The sequence below is a fragment of the Gadus chalcogrammus genome, chromosome 12, assembly GCF_026213295.1.
Source record: "Gadus chalcogrammus isolate NIFS_2021 chromosome 12, NIFS_Gcha_1.0, whole genome shotgun sequence".
Classification (NCBI taxonomy): domain Eukaryota; kingdom Metazoa; phylum Chordata; class Actinopteri; order Gadiformes; family Gadidae; genus Gadus; species Gadus chalcogrammus.
The window spans coordinates 8354601-8368747 of record NC_079423.1 but is presented as its reverse complement, the minus strand read 5'-3'; the positions used below and the strand labels follow the sequence as shown (position 1 = coordinate 8368747).

General features: G+C 44.3%; 20 non-coding genes and 1 pseudogene across 20 annotated transcripts; all 21 read right to left on the bottom strand.

The window, feature by feature from the left end:
* Positions 1 to 490: 490 nt before the first annotated feature.
* LOC130395814 (5S ribosomal RNA) lies at positions 491 to 608 on the bottom strand. Its single transcript, XR_008898824.1, has one exon. It is a non-coding gene; the product is annotated as a 5S ribosomal RNA (ribosomal RNA).
* A 528-nt stretch (positions 609 to 1136) lies between these two features.
* On the bottom strand, positions 1137 to 1255 carry LOC130395942 (5S ribosomal RNA; annotated as a pseudogene).
* A 519-nt stretch (positions 1256 to 1774) lies between these two features.
* Positions 1775 to 1893, bottom strand: LOC130401188 (5S ribosomal RNA). Its single transcript, XR_008903652.1, has one exon. It is a non-coding gene; the product is annotated as a 5S ribosomal RNA (ribosomal RNA).
* A 514-nt stretch (positions 1894 to 2407) lies between these two features.
* LOC130397294 (5S ribosomal RNA) lies at positions 2408 to 2526 on the bottom strand. The gene has a single exon (XR_008899890.1). It is a non-coding gene; the product is annotated as a 5S ribosomal RNA (ribosomal RNA).
* A 519-nt stretch (positions 2527 to 3045) lies between these two features.
* Positions 3046 to 3164, bottom strand: LOC130401195 (5S ribosomal RNA). The gene has a single exon (XR_008903660.1). It is a non-coding gene; the product is annotated as a 5S ribosomal RNA (ribosomal RNA).
* A 534-nt stretch (positions 3165 to 3698) lies between these two features.
* On the bottom strand, positions 3699 to 3817 carry LOC130394564 (5S ribosomal RNA). The gene has a single exon (XR_008897710.1). It is a non-coding gene; the product is annotated as a 5S ribosomal RNA (ribosomal RNA).
* Positions 3818 to 4478: 661 nt separating this feature from the next.
* Positions 4479 to 4598, bottom strand: LOC130394080 (5S ribosomal RNA). The gene has a single exon (XR_008897274.1). It is a non-coding gene; the product is annotated as a 5S ribosomal RNA (ribosomal RNA).
* Positions 4599 to 5126: 528 nt separating this feature from the next.
* On the bottom strand, positions 5127 to 5245 carry LOC130400082 (5S ribosomal RNA). Its single transcript, XR_008902565.1, has one exon. It is a non-coding gene; the product is annotated as a 5S ribosomal RNA (ribosomal RNA).
* A 529-nt stretch (positions 5246 to 5774) lies between these two features.
* Positions 5775 to 5893, bottom strand: LOC130397293 (5S ribosomal RNA). Its single transcript, XR_008899889.1, has one exon. It is a non-coding gene; the product is annotated as a 5S ribosomal RNA (ribosomal RNA).
* Positions 5894 to 6423: 530 nt separating this feature from the next.
* Positions 6424 to 6542, bottom strand: LOC130400826 (5S ribosomal RNA). Its single transcript, XR_008903299.1, has one exon. It is a non-coding gene; the product is annotated as a 5S ribosomal RNA (ribosomal RNA).
* A 529-nt stretch (positions 6543 to 7071) lies between these two features.
* LOC130399719 (5S ribosomal RNA) lies at positions 7072 to 7190 on the bottom strand. Its single transcript, XR_008902220.1, has one exon. It is a non-coding gene; the product is annotated as a 5S ribosomal RNA (ribosomal RNA).
* A 529-nt stretch (positions 7191 to 7719) lies between these two features.
* Positions 7720 to 7838, bottom strand: LOC130395453 (5S ribosomal RNA). Its single transcript, XR_008898508.1, has one exon. It is a non-coding gene; the product is annotated as a 5S ribosomal RNA (ribosomal RNA).
* Positions 7839 to 8356: 518 nt separating this feature from the next.
* LOC130401316 (5S ribosomal RNA) lies at positions 8357 to 8475 on the bottom strand. Its single transcript, XR_008903778.1, has one exon. It is a non-coding gene; the product is annotated as a 5S ribosomal RNA (ribosomal RNA).
* Positions 8476 to 8993: 518 nt separating this feature from the next.
* Positions 8994 to 9112, bottom strand: LOC130400134 (5S ribosomal RNA). The gene has a single exon (XR_008902613.1). It is a non-coding gene; the product is annotated as a 5S ribosomal RNA (ribosomal RNA).
* Positions 9113 to 9641: 529 nt separating this feature from the next.
* LOC130399578 (5S ribosomal RNA) lies at positions 9642 to 9760 on the bottom strand. Its single transcript, XR_008902085.1, has one exon. It is a non-coding gene; the product is annotated as a 5S ribosomal RNA (ribosomal RNA).
* Positions 9761 to 10288: 528 nt separating this feature from the next.
* Positions 10289 to 10407, bottom strand: LOC130397292 (5S ribosomal RNA). The gene has a single exon (XR_008899888.1). It is a non-coding gene; the product is annotated as a 5S ribosomal RNA (ribosomal RNA).
* Positions 10408 to 10937: 530 nt separating this feature from the next.
* LOC130397291 (5S ribosomal RNA) lies at positions 10938 to 11056 on the bottom strand. Its single transcript, XR_008899887.1, has one exon. It is a non-coding gene; the product is annotated as a 5S ribosomal RNA (ribosomal RNA).
* A 518-nt stretch (positions 11057 to 11574) lies between these two features.
* Positions 11575 to 11693, bottom strand: LOC130400863 (5S ribosomal RNA). The gene has a single exon (XR_008903333.1). It is a non-coding gene; the product is annotated as a 5S ribosomal RNA (ribosomal RNA).
* Positions 11694 to 12212: 519 nt separating this feature from the next.
* LOC130394397 (5S ribosomal RNA) lies at positions 12213 to 12331 on the bottom strand. The gene has a single exon (XR_008897560.1). It is a non-coding gene; the product is annotated as a 5S ribosomal RNA (ribosomal RNA).
* Positions 12332 to 12860: 529 nt separating this feature from the next.
* On the bottom strand, positions 12861 to 12979 carry LOC130394038 (5S ribosomal RNA). The gene has a single exon (XR_008897236.1). It is a non-coding gene; the product is annotated as a 5S ribosomal RNA (ribosomal RNA).
* A 529-nt stretch (positions 12980 to 13508) lies between these two features.
* LOC130400133 (5S ribosomal RNA) lies at positions 13509 to 13627 on the bottom strand. The gene has a single exon (XR_008902612.1). It is a non-coding gene; the product is annotated as a 5S ribosomal RNA (ribosomal RNA).
* Between the last annotated feature and the right edge of the window lie 520 nt (positions 13628 to 14147).

Here is a 14147-nt window from a genome sequence, read left to right as displayed (position 1 = left end):
GTAGCAATAAGGCGTGAGAAAGCTGCTGAGGCTCGACGTTACACTTTACAAAAACAATCATTAGTTAGATATAAACGGCAGATAATTGAGTCATAGGAATCCTTATCCATGTAAACGATCATTGTGACATCTGAATTCATTAATATCTGAAATACACTGCGTGTGCGTGTGATGTAAATGTTGAACCAAGGTTAACGGTTAACGTGTCAGAGAATGGGTGGTGATTTTTTTGACGTCCTCCCATGATCTGAAGTGAGCGTGCGTGTTTGTGTTGGTGAAAGTTTAAGAACTGTACAACTGTCGGTTCGGCTCTCTGGTGCTCCCTGCTGGCAAGTATCCCTATACGGTCCTCATGTTTCACAAAAATAGTTTGAGAGACGTTGTCAGTTTTTGTATGTTGCATAAATCTCCAAAGCGGTTGGCAGTAAACATCAGGTCACGGTACGCCACGGTAGGCCACGGAGTCAATGAGCTCGAATGAAAAAGAAATAGCTTACAGCACCTGGAATTCCCAGGCGGTCTCCCATCCAAGTACTAACCAGTCCCGACCCTGCTTAGCTTCCGAGATCAGAGAAATCGGGCGTGTTCAGGGTGGTATGGCCGTAAGCAATTAGTGCAGGCGCAAAACCAGGTTTTATACAGTAGCACATAAGGAGTGAGCAAGCTGCTGAGGCTTGACGTTACACTTTTACAAAAACAATCATAGTTAGATATACACGGCAGTAATTGATTCAGTAGGACTCCTTATCCATGTAAACGATCATTGTGACATCTGAATCATTAATTATCTGAAATACACTGCGTGTGCGTGTGATGTTAATGTTTTGAACCAAGGTTAACGGTTAAAGTGGCAGAGAATGGGTGGTGATTTTTTTGACGTCCTCCCATGATCTGAAGTGAGCGTGCGTGTTTGTGTTGGTGAAAGTTTAAGAAATGTACAACTGTCGGTTCAGCTCTCTGGTGCTCCCTGCTGGCAGTATCACTATACTGTCCTCATGTTTCACAAAAATAGTTTTGAGAGACGTTGTCCGTTTTTGTATGTTGCTTAAATCCTCCAAAGCGGTTGGCAGTAAAATCAGGTCACGGTACAACACGGTAGGCCACGGAGGCAACTGCGCTCGAGTGAAAAAGAAAAAAGCTTACAGCACCTGGTATTCCCAGGCGGTCTCCCATCCAAGTACTAAACCAGGCCCGACCCTGCTTAGCTTCCGAGATCAGACGAGATCGGCCGTGTTCAGGGTGGTATGGCCGTAGCAATTAGTGCAGACGCAAAACCAGGTTTTATACAGTAGCACATAAGGAGTGAGAAAGCTGCTGAGGCTGAAGTTTACACTTTTACAAAAACAATCATTAGTTAGATATAAACGGCAGTAAAGTGATTCAGTAGGACGCCTTATCCATGTAAACGACATTGTGACATCTGAATTCATTAATTATCTGAAATCACTGCGGTGCGAGTGATGTTAAATGTTTGAAGCAAGGTTAACGGTTAAGTGTCAGAGAATGGGTGGTGATTTTTGACGTCCTCCCATGATCTGAGTGAGCGTGCGTGTTTGTGTTGGTGAAGTTTAAGAAATGTACAACTGTCGTTTCAGCTCTCTGGTGCTCCCTGCTGGCAGTATCACTATTACTGTCCTCTGTTTCACAAAATAGTTTGAGAGACGTTGTCAGTTTTTGTATGTTGCTTAAATCCTCCAAAGCGGTAGGCAGTAACATCAGGTCACGGTACACCACGGTAGGCCACGGAGTCAATGAGCTCGAGTTGAAAAGAAATAGCTTACAGCACCTGGTATTCCCAGGCGGACTCCCAACCAAGTACTAACCAGGCCCGACCCTACTTAGCTTCCGAGATCAGACGAGATCGGGCGTGTTCAGGGTGGTATGGCCGTAAGCAATTAGTGCAGGCGCAAACAGGTTTTATACGTAGCACATAAGGAGTGAGAAAGCTGCTGAGGCTCGACGTTACACTTTTACAAAAACAATCATTAGTTAGATATAAACGGCAGTAATTGATTCAGTAGGACTCCTTATCCATGTAACGATCATTGTGACATCTGAATTCATAATTATCTGAAATACACTGCGTGTGCGTGTGATGTTAAATGTTTGAACCAAGGTTAACGGTTAAAGTGTCAGAGAATGGGTGGTGATTTTTTGACGTCCTCCCATGATCTGAAGTGAGCGTGCGTGTTGTCTTGGTGAAAGTTTAAGAAATGTACAACTGTCGTTTCAGCTCTCTGGTGCTCCCTGCTGGCAGTATCACTATACTGTCCTTCATGTTTCACAAAAATAGTTTTGAGAGACGTTGTCAGTTTTTGTATGTTGCTTATATCCTCCAAAGCGGTTGGCAGTAAACATCAGGTCACGGTACGCCACGGAGTCAATGAGCTCGAGTTGAAAAAGAAATAGCTTACAGCACCTGGTATTCCCAGGCGGTCTCCCATCCAAGTACTAACCAGGCCCGACCCTGCTTAGCTTCCGAGATCAGACGAGATCGGGCGTGTTCAGGGTGGTATGGCCGTAAGCAATTACTGCCGGGGCAAAACCAGGTTTTATACAGTAGCACATAAGGAGTGAGAAAGCTGCTGAGGCTCGACGTTACACTCTTACAAAAACAATCATTAGTTAGATATAAACGGCAGTAATTGATTCAGTAGGACTCCTTATCCATGAAAAACGATCATTGTGACATCTGAATTCAATAATTATCTGAAATACACTGCGTGTGCGTGTGATGTTAAATGTTTGAACCAAGGTTAACGGTTAAAGTGTCAGAGAATGGGTGTTGATTTTTTGACGTCCTCCCATGATCTGAAGTGAGCGTGCGTGTTTGTGTTGGTGAAAGTTTAAGAAATGTACAGCTGTCGGTTCAGCTCTCTGGTGCTCCCTGCTGGCAGTATCACTATACTGTCCTCATGTTTCACAAAACAGTTTTGAGAGACGTTGTCAGTTTTTGTATGTTGCTTAAATCCTCCAAAGCGGTTGGCAGTAAACATCAGGTCACGGTACTCCACGGAGTCAATGAGCTCGAGTTGAAAAAGAAAAAGCTTACAGCACCTGGTATTCCCAGGCGGTCTCCCATCCAAGTACTAACCAGGCCCGACCCTGCTTAGCTTCCGAGATCAGACGAGATCGGGCGTGTTCAGGGTGGTATGGCCGAAACCAATTAGTGAAGGCGCAAAACCAGGTTTTATACAGTAGCACATAAGGAGTGAGAAAGCTGCTGAGGCTCGACGTTACACACTTACAAAAACAATCATTAGTTAGATATAAACGGCAGTAATTGATTCAGTAGGACTCCTTATCCATGTAAACGATCATTGTGACATCTGAATTCATTAATTATCTGAAATACACTGCGTGTGCGTGTGATGTTAAATGTTTGAACCAAGGTTAACGGTTTAAAGTGTCAGAGAATGGGTGGTGGATTTTTTTGACGTCCTCCCATGATCTGAAGTGAGCGTGCGTGTTTGTGTTGGTGAAAGTTTAAGAAATGTACAACTGTCGGTTCAGCTCTCTGGTGCTCCCTGCTGGCAGTATCACTATACTGTCCTCATGTTTCACAAAAATAGTTTTGAGAGACGTTGTCAGTTTTTGTATGTTGCTTAAATCCTCCAAAGCGGTTGGGCAGTAAACATCAGGTCACGGTACGCCACGGTAGGCCACGGAGTCAATGAGCTCGAGTTGAAAAAAGAAATAGCTTACAGCACCTGGTATTCCCAGGCGGTCTCCCATCCAAGTACTAACCAGGCCCGACCCTGCTTAGCTTCCGAGATCAGAGAAAATCGGGCGTGTTCAGGGTGGTATGGCCGTAAGCAATTAGTGCAGGCGCAAAACCAGGTTTTATACAGTAGCACATAAGGAGTGAGGAAGCTGCTGAGGCTCGACGTTAACTCTTACAAAAACAATCATTAGTTAGATATAACGGCAGTAATTGATTCAGGAGGAATCCTTATCCATGTAAACGATCATTGTGACATCTGAATTCATTAATTATCTGAAATACACTGCGTGTGCAAGTGATGTTAAATGTTTGAAGCAAGGTTAACGGTTAAAGTGTCAGAGAATGGGTGGTGATTTTTTGACGTCCTCCCATGATCTGAAGTGAGCGTGCGTGTTTGTGTTGGTGAAAGTTTAAGAAATGTACAACTGTCGGTTCAGCTCTCTGGTGCTCCCTGCTGGCAGTATCACTATACTGTCCTCATGTTTCACAAAAATAGTTTTGAGAGACGTTGTCAGTTTTTTGTATGTTGCTTAAATCCTCCAAAGCGGTTGGCAGTAAACATCAGGTCACGGTACACCACGGTAGGCCACGGAGTCAATGAGCTCGAGTTGAAAAAGAAATAGCTTACAGCACCTGGTATTCCCAGGCGGACTCCCATCCAAGTACTAACCAGGCCCGACCCTACTTAGCTTCCGAGATCAGACGAGATCGGGCGTGTTTTTTTTTTTTTTTTTCTTTTGGTGACACCCGTCACAACTTACAGCAACCTGGGCTTCTGAGGAGGTCTCCCATCCAAGTACTAATCAGGCCCGACCCTGCTTAGCTTCCGAGATCTGACGAGATCGGGCGTGTTCAGGGTGGTATGGCCGTAAGCAATTAGTGCAGGCGCAAAACCAGGTTGTATACAGTAGCACATAAGGAGTGAGAAAGCTGCTGAGGCTCGACGTTACACTTTTACAAAAACAATCATTAGTTAGATATAAACGGCAGTAATTGATTCAGTAGGACTCCTTATCCATGTAAACGATCATTGTGACATCTGAATTCATTAATTATCTGAAATACACTGCGTGTGCGTGTGATGTTAAATGTTTGAACCAAGGTTAACGGTTAAAGTGTCAGAGAATGGGTGGTGATTTTTTGACGTCCTCCCATGATCTGAAGTGAGCGTGCGTGTTTGTCTTGGTGAAAGTTTAAGAAATGTACAACTGTCGTTTCAGCTCTCTGGTGCTCCCTGCTGGCAGTATCACTATACTGTCCTCATGTTTCACAAAAATAGTTTTGAGAGACGTTGTCAGTTTTTGTATGTTGCTTAAATCCTCCAAAGCGGTTGGCAGTAAACATCAGGTCACGGTACGCCACGGTAGGCCACGGAGGCAATGAGCTCGAGTTGAAAAGAAAAAGCTTACAGCACCTGGTATTCCCAGGCGGTCTACCATCCAAGTACTAACCAGGCCCGACCCTGCTTAGCTTCCGAGATCAGACGAGATCGGGCGTGTTCAGGGTGGTATGGCCGTAAGCAATTAGTGCAGGCGCAAAACCAGGTTTTATACAGTAGCACATAAGGAGTGAGGAAGCTGCTGAGGCTCGACGTTACACTCTTACAAAAACAATCATTAGTTAGATATAAACGGCAGTAATTGATTCAGTAGGACTCCTTATCCATGTAAACGATCATTGTGACATCTGAATTCATTAATTATCTGAAATACGCTGCGTGTGCGTGTGATGTTAAATGTTTGAACCAAGGTTAACGGTTAAAGTGTCAGAGAATGGGTGGTGATTTTTTGACGTCCTCCCATGATCTGAAGTGAGCGTGCGTGTTTGTGTTGGTGAAAGTTTAAGAAATGTACAACTGTCGGTTCAGCTCTCTGGTGCTCCCTGCTGGCAGTATCACTATACTGTCCTCATGTTTCACAAAAACAGTTTTGAGAGACGTTGTCAGTTTTGTATGTTGCTTAAATCCTCCAAAGCGGTTGGCAGTAAACATCAGGTCACGGTACGCCACGGTAGGCCACGGAGTCAATGAGCTCGAGTTGAAAAAGAAAATAGCTTACAGCACCTGGTATTCCCAGGCGGTCTCCCATCCAAGTACTAACCAGGCCCGACCCTGCTTAGCTTCCGAGATCAGACGAGATCGGGCGTGTTCAGGGTGGTATGGCCGTAAGCAATTAGTGCAGGCGCAAAAACCAGGTTTTATACAGTAGCACATAAGGAGTGAGAAAGCTGCTGAGGCTCTACGTTACACTTTTACAAAAACAATCATTAGTTAGATATAAACGGCAGTAATTGATTCAGTAGGACTCCTTATCCATGTAAACGATCATTGTGACATCTGAATTCATTAATTATCTGAAATACACTGCGTGTGCGTGTGATGTTAAATGTTTGAACCAAGGTTAACGGTTAAAGTGTCAGAGAATGGGTGGTGATTTTTTGACGTCCTCCCATGATCTGAAGTGAGCGTGCGTGTTTGTGTTGGTGAAAGTTTAAGAAATGTACAACTGTCGGTTCAGCTCTCTGGTGCTCCCTGCTGGCAGTATCACTATACTGTCCTCATGTTTCACAAAAATAGTTTTGAGAGACGTTGTCAGTTTTTGTATGTTGCTTAAATCCTCCAAAGCGGTTGGCAGTAAACATCAGGTCACGGTACGCCACGGTAGGCCACGGAGGCAATGAGCTCGAGTTGAAAAAGAAAAAGCTTACAGCACCTGGTATTCCCAGGCGGTCTCCCATCCAAGTACTAACCAGGCCCGACCCTGCTTAGCTTCCGAGATCAGACGAGATCGGGCGTTTTCAGGGTGGCATGACCGTATGCAATTAGTGCAGGCGCAAAACCAGGTTTTATACAGTAGCACATAAGGAGTGAGAAAGCTGCTGAGGCTTGACGTTACACTTTTACAAAAACAATCATTAGTTAGATATAAACGGCAGTAATTGATTCAGTAGGACTCCTTATCCATGTAAACGATCATTGTGACATCTGAATTCATTAATTATCTGAAATACACTGCGTGTGCGTGTGATGTTAAATGTTTGAACCAAGGTTAACGGTTAAAGTGTCAGAGAATGGGTGGTGATTTTTTGACGTCCTCCCATGATCTGAAGTGAGCGTGCGTGTTTGTGTTGGTGAAAGTTTAAGAAATGTACAACTGTCGGTTCAGCTCTCTGGTGCTCCCTGCTGGCAGTATCACTATACTGTCCTCATGTTTCACAAAAATAGTTTTGAGAGACGTTGTCAGTTTTTGTATGTTGCTTAAATCCTCCAAAGCGGTTGGCAGTAAACATCAGGTCACGGTACGCCACGGTAGGCCACGGAGTCAATGAGCTCGAGTTGAAAAAGAAAACGCTTACAGCACCTGGTATTCCCAGGCGGTCTCCCATCCAAGTACTAACCAGGCCCGACCCTGCTTAGCTTCCGAGATCAGACGAGATCGGGCGTGTTCAGGGTGGTATGGCCGTAAGCAATTAGTGCAGGCGCAAAACCAGGTTTTATACAGTAGCACATAAGGAGTGAGAAAGCTGCTGAGGCTTGACGTTACACTTTTACAAAAACAATCATTAGTTAGATATAAACGGCAGTAATTGATTCAGTAGGACTCCTTATCCATGTAAACGATCATTGTGACATCTGAATTCATTAATTATCTGAAATACACTGCGTGTGCGTGTGATGTTAAATGTTTGAACCAAGGTTAACGGTTAAAGTGTCAGAGAATGGGTGGTGATTTTTTGACGTCCTCCCATGATCTGAAGTGAGCGTGCGTGTTTGTGTTGGTGAAAGTTTAAGAAATGTACAGCTGTCGGTTCAGCTCTCTGGTGCTCCCTGCTGGCAGTATCACTATACTGTCCTCATGTTTCACAAAAATAGTTTTGAGAGATGTTGTCAGTCTTTGTATGTTGCTTAAATCCTCCAAAGCGGTTGGCAGTAAACATCAGGTCACGGTACGCCACGGTAGTCCACGGAGTCAATGAGCTCGAGTTGAAAAAGAAAAAGCTTACAGCACCTGGTATTCCCAGGCGGTCTCCCATCCAAGTACTAACCAGGCACGACCCTGCTTAGCTTCCGAGATCAGACGAGATTGGGCGTGTTCAGGGTGGTATGGCCGAAAGCAATTAGTGCAGGCGCAAAACCAGGTTTTATACAGTAGCACATAAGGAGTGAGAAAGCTGCTGAGGCTCGACGTTACACTCTTACAAAAACAATCATTAGTTAGATATAAACGGCAGTAATTGATTCAGTAGGACTCCTTATCCATGTAAACGATCATTGTGACATCTGAATTCATTAATTATCTGAAATACACTGCGTGTGCGTGTGATGTTAAATGTTTGAACCAAGGTTAACGGTTAAAGTGTCAGAGAATGGGTGGTGATTTTTTGACGTCCTCCCATGATCTGAAGTGAGCGTGCGTGTTTGTGTTGGTGAAAGTTTAAGAAATGTACAACTGTCGGTTCAGCTCTCTGGTGCTCCCTGCTGGCAGTATCACTATACTGTCCTCATGTTTCACAAAAATAGTTTTGAGAGACGTTGTCAGTTTTGTATGTTGCTTAAATCCTCCAAAGCGGTTGGCAGTAAACATCAGGTCACGGTACGCCACGGAGTCAATGAGCTCGAGTTGAAAAAGAAAACGCTTACAGCACCTGGTATTCCCAGGCGGTCTCCCATCCAAGTACTAACCAGGCACGACCCTGCTTAGCTTCCGAGATCAGACGAGATCGGGCGTGTTCAGGGTGGTATGGCCGTAAGCAATTACTGCAGGCGCAAAACCAGGTTTTATACAGTAGCACATAAGGAGTGAGAAAGCTGCTGAGGCTTGACGTTACACTTTTACAAAAACAATCATTAGTTAGATATAAACGGCAGTATTGATTCAGTAGGACTCCTTATCCATGTAAACGATCATTGTGACATCTGAATTCATTAATTATCTGAAATACACTGCGTGTGCGTGTGATGTTAAATGTTTGAACCAAGGTTAACGGTTAAAGTGTCAGAGAATGGGTGGTGATTTTTTGACGTCCTCCCATGATCTGAAGTGAGCGTGCGTGTTTGTGTTGGTGAAAGTTTAAGAAATGTACAGCTGTCGGTTCAGCTCTCTGGTGCTCCCTGCTGGCAGTATCACTATACTGTCCTCATGTTTCACAAAAACAGTTTTGAGAGACGTTGTCAGTTTTTGTATGTTGCTTAAATCCTCCAAAGCGGTTGGCAGTAAACATCAGGTCACGGTACGCCACGGAGTCAATGAGCTCGAGTTGAAAAAGAAAAAGCTTACAGCACCTGGTATTCCCAGGCGGTCTCCCATCCAAGTACTAACCAGGCCCGACCCTGCTTAGCTTCCGAGATCAGACGAGATCGGGCGTGTTCAGGGTGGTATGGCCGAAAGCAATTAGTGCAGGCGCAAAACCAGGTTTTATACAGTAGCACATAAGGAGTGAGAAAGCTGCTGAGGCTCGACGTTACACTCTTACAAAAACAATCATTAGTTAGATATAAACGGCAGTAATTGATTCAGTAGGACTCCTTATCCATGTAAACGATCATTGTGACATCTGAATTCATTAATTATCTGAAATACACTGCGTGTGCGTGTGATGTTAAATGTTTGAACCAAGGTTAACGGTTAAAGTGTCAGAGAATGGGTGGTGATTTTTTGACGTCCTCCCATGATCTGAAGTGAGCGTGCGTGTTTGTGTTGGTGAAAGTTTAAGAAATGTACAACTGTCGGTTCAGCTCTCTGGTGCTCCCTGCTGGCAGTATCACTATACTGTCCTCATGTTTCACAAAAATAGTTTTGAGAGACGTTGTCAGTTTTTGTATGTTGCTTAAATCCTCCAAAGCGGTTGGCAGTAAACATCAGGTCACGGTACGCCACGGTAGGCCACGGAGTCAATGAGCTCGAGTTGAAAAAGAAAATGCTTACAGCACCTGGTATTCCCAGGCGGTCTCCCATCCAAGTACTAACCAGGCCCGACCCTGCTTAGCTTCCGAGATCAGACGAGATCGGGCGTGTTCAGGGTGGTATGGCCGTAAGCAATTAGTGCAGGCGCAAAACCAGGTTTTATACAGTAGCACATAAGGAGTGAGAAAGCTGCTGAGGCTCGACGTTACACTTTACAAAAACAATCATTAGTTAGATATAAACGGCAGTAATTGATTCAGTAGGACTCCTTATCCATGTAAACGATCATTGTGACATCTGAATTCATTAATTATCTGAAATACACTGCGTGTGCGTGTGATGTTAAATGTTTGAACCAAGGTTAACGGTTAAAGTGTCAGAGAATGGGTGGTGATTTTTTGACGTCCTCCCATGATCTGAAGTGAGCGTGCGTGTTTGTGTTGGTGAAAGTTTAAGAAATGTACAACTGTCGGTTCAGCTCTCTGGTGCTCCCTGCTGGCAGTATCACTATACTGTCCTCATGTTTCACAAAAATAGTTTTGAGAGACGTTGTCAGTTTTTGTATGTTGCTTAAATCCTCCAAAGCGGTTGGCAGTAAACATCAGGTCACGGTACGCCACGGTAGGCCACGGAGTCAATGAGCTCGAGTTGAAAAAGATAAAGCTTACAGCACCTGGTATTCCCAGGCGGTCTCCCATCCAAGTACTAACCAGGCCCGACCCTGCTTAGCTTCCGAGATCAGACGAGATCGGGCGTGTTCAGGGTGGTATGGCCGTAAGCAATTAGTGCAGGCGCAAAACCAGGTTTTATACAGTAGCACATAAGGAGTGAGAAAGCTGCTGAGGCTCGACGTTACACTCTTACAAAAACAATCATTAGTTAGATATAAACGGCAGTAATTGATTCAGTAGGACTCCTTATCCATGTAAACCGATCATTGTGACATCTGAATTCATTAATTATCTGAAATACACTGCGTGTGCGTGTGATGTTAAATGTTTGAACCAAGGTTAACGGTTAAAGTGTCAGAGAATGGGTGGTGATTTTTTGACGTCCTCCCATGATCTGAAGTGAGCGTGCGTGTTTGTGTTGGTGAAAGTTTAAGAAATGTACAACTGTCGGTTCAGCTCTCTGGTGCTCCCTGCTGGCAGTATCACTATACTGTCCTCATGTTTCACAAAAATAGTTTTGAGAGACGTTGTCAGTTTTTGTATGTTGCTTAAATCCTCCAAAGCGGTTGGCAGTAAACATCAGGTCACGGTACGCCACGGTAGGCCACGGAGTCAATGAGCTCGAGTTGAAAAAGAAAAAGCTTACAGCACCTGGTATTCCCAGGCGGTCTCCCATCCAAGTACTAACCAGGCCCGACCCTGCTTAGCTTCCGAGATCAGACGAGATCGGGCGTGTTCAGGGTGGTATGGCCGTAAGCAATTAGTGCAGGCGCAAAACCAGGTTTTATACAGTAGCACATAAGGAGTGAGAAAGCTGCTGAGGCTCGACGTTACACTTTACAAAAACAATCATTAGTTAGATATAAACGGCAGTAATTGATTCAGTAGGACTCCTTATCCATGTAAACGATCATTGTGACATCTGAATTCATTAATTATCTGAAATACACTGCGTGTGCGTGTGATGTTAAATGTTTGAACCAAGGTTAACGGTTAAAGTGTCAGAGAATGGGTGGTGATTTTTTGACGTCCTCCCATGATCTGAAGTGAGCGTGCGTGTTTGTGTTGGTGAAAGTTTAAGAAATGTACAACTGTCGGTTCAGCTCTCTGGTGCTCCCTGCTGGCAGTATCACTATACTGTCCTCATGTTTCACAAAAATAGTTTTGAGAGACGTTGTCAGTTTTTGTATGTTGCTTAAATCCTCCAAAGCGGTTGGCAGTAAACATCAGGTCACGGTACGCCACGGAGTCAATGAGCTCGAGTTGAAAAAGAAAAAGCTTACAGCACCTGGTATTCCCAGGCGGTCTCCCATCCAAGTACTAACCAGGCACGACCCTGCTTAGCTTCCGAGATCAGACGAGATCGGGCGTGTTCAGGGTGGTATGGCCGTAAGCAATTAGTGCAGGCGCAAAACCAGGTTTTATACAGTAGCACATAAGGAGTGAGAAAGCTGCTGAGGCTTGACGTTACACTTTTACAAAAACAATCATTAGTTAGATATAAACGGCAGTTATTGATTCAGTAGGACTCCTTATCCATGTAAACGATCATTGTGACATCTGAATTCATTAATTATCTGAAATACACTGCGTGTGCGTGTGATGTTAAATGTTTGAACCAAGGTTAACGGTTAAAGTGTCAGAGAATGGGTGGTGATTTTTTGACGTCCTCCCATGATCTGAAGTGAGCGTGCGTGTTTGTGTTGGTGAAAGTTTAAGAAATGTACAGCTGTCGGTTCAGCTCTCTGGTGCTCCCTGCTGGCAGTATCACTATACTGTCCTCATGTTTCACAAAAACAGTTTTGAGAGACGTTGTCAGTTTTTGTATGTTGCTTAAATCCTCCAAAGCGGTTGGCAGTAAACATCAGGTCACGGTACGCCACGGAGTCAATGAGCTCGAGTTGAAAAAGAAAAAGCTTACAGCACCTGGTATTCCCAGGCGGTCTCCCATCCAAGTACTAACCAGGCCCGACCCTGCTTAGCTTCCGAGATCAGACGAGATCGGGCGTGTTCAGGGTGGTATGGCCTAAAGCAATTAGTGCAGGCGCAAAACCAGGTTTTATACAGTAGCACATAAGGAGTGAGAAAGCTGCTGAGGCTCGACGTTACACTCTTACAAAAACAATCATTAGTTAGATATAAACGGCAGTAATTGATTCAGTAGGACTCCTTATCCATGTAAACGATCATTGTGACATCTGAATTCATTAATTATCTGAAATACACTGCGTGTGCGTGTGATGTTAAATGTTTGAACCAAGGTTAACGGTTAAAGTGTCAGAGAATGGGTGGTGATTTTTTGACGTCCTCCCATGATCTGAAGTGAGCGTGCGTGTTTGTGTTGGTGAAAGTTTAAGAAATGTACAACTGTCGGTTCAGCTCTCTGGTGCTCCCTGCTGGCAGTATCACTATACTGTCCTCATGTTTCACAAAAATAGTTTTGAGAGACGTTGTCAGTTTTTGTATGTTGCTTAAATCCTCCAAAGCGGTTGGCAGTAAACATCAGGTCACGGTACGCCACGGTAGGCCACCGAGTCAATGAGCTCGAATTGAAAAAGAAAATTCTTACAGCACCTGGTATTCCCAGGCGGTCTCCCATCCAAGTACTAACCAGGCCCGACCCTGCTTAGCTTCCGAGATCAGACGAGATCGGGCGTGTTCAGGGTGGTATGGCCGAAAGCAATTAGTGCAGGCGCAAAACCAGGTTTTATACAGTAGCACATAAGGAGTGAGAAAGCTGCTGAGGCTCGACGTTACACTCTTACAAAAACAATCATTAGTTAGATATAAACGGCAGTAATTGATTCAGTAGGACTCCTTATCCATGTAAACGATCATTGTGACATCTGAATTCATTAATTATCTGAAATACACTGCGTGTGCGTGTGATGTTAAATGTTTGAACAAAGGTTAACGGTTAAAGTGTCAGAGAATGGGTGGTGATTTTTTGACGTCCTCCCATGATCTGAAGTGAGCGTGCGTGTTTGTGTTGGTGAAAGTTTAAGAAATGTACAACTGTCGGTTCAGCTCTCTGGTGCTCCCTGCTGGCAGTATCACTATACTGTCCTCATGTTTCACAAAAATAGTTTTGAGAGACGTTGTCAGTTTTTGTATGTTGCTTAAATCCTCCAAAGCGGTTGGCAGTAAACATCAGGTCACGGTACGCCACGGTAGGCCACCGAGTCAATGAGCTCGAATTGAAAAAGAAAAAGCTTACAGCACCTGGTATTCCCAGGCGGTCTCCCATCCAAGTACTAACCAGGCCCGACCCTGCTTAGCTTCCGAGATCAGACGAGATCGGGCGTGTTCAGGGTGGTATGGCCGAAAGCAATTAGTGCAGGCGCAAAACCAGGTTTTATACAGTAGCACATAAGGAGTGAGAAAGCTGCTGAGGCTCGACGTTACACTCTTACAAAAACAATCATTAGTTAGATATAAACGGCAGTAATTGATTCAGTAGGACTCCTTATCCATGTAAACGATCATTGTGACATCTGAATTCATTATTTATCTGAAATACACTGCGTGTGCGTGTGATGTTAAATGTTTGAACCAAGGTTAACGGTTAAAGTGTCAGAGAATGGGTGGTGATTTTTTGACGTCCTCCCATGATCTGAAGTGAGCGTGCGTGTTTGTGTTGGTGAAAGTTTAAGAAATGTACAACTGTCGGTTCAGCTCTCTGGTGCTCCCTGCTGGCAGTATCACTATACTGTCCTCATGTTTCACAAAAATAGTTTTGAGAGACGTTGTCAGTTTTGTATGTTGCTTAAATCCTCCAAAGCGGTTGGCAGTAAACATCAGGTCACGGTACGCCACGGTAGGCCACCGAGTCAATGAGCTCGAATAGAA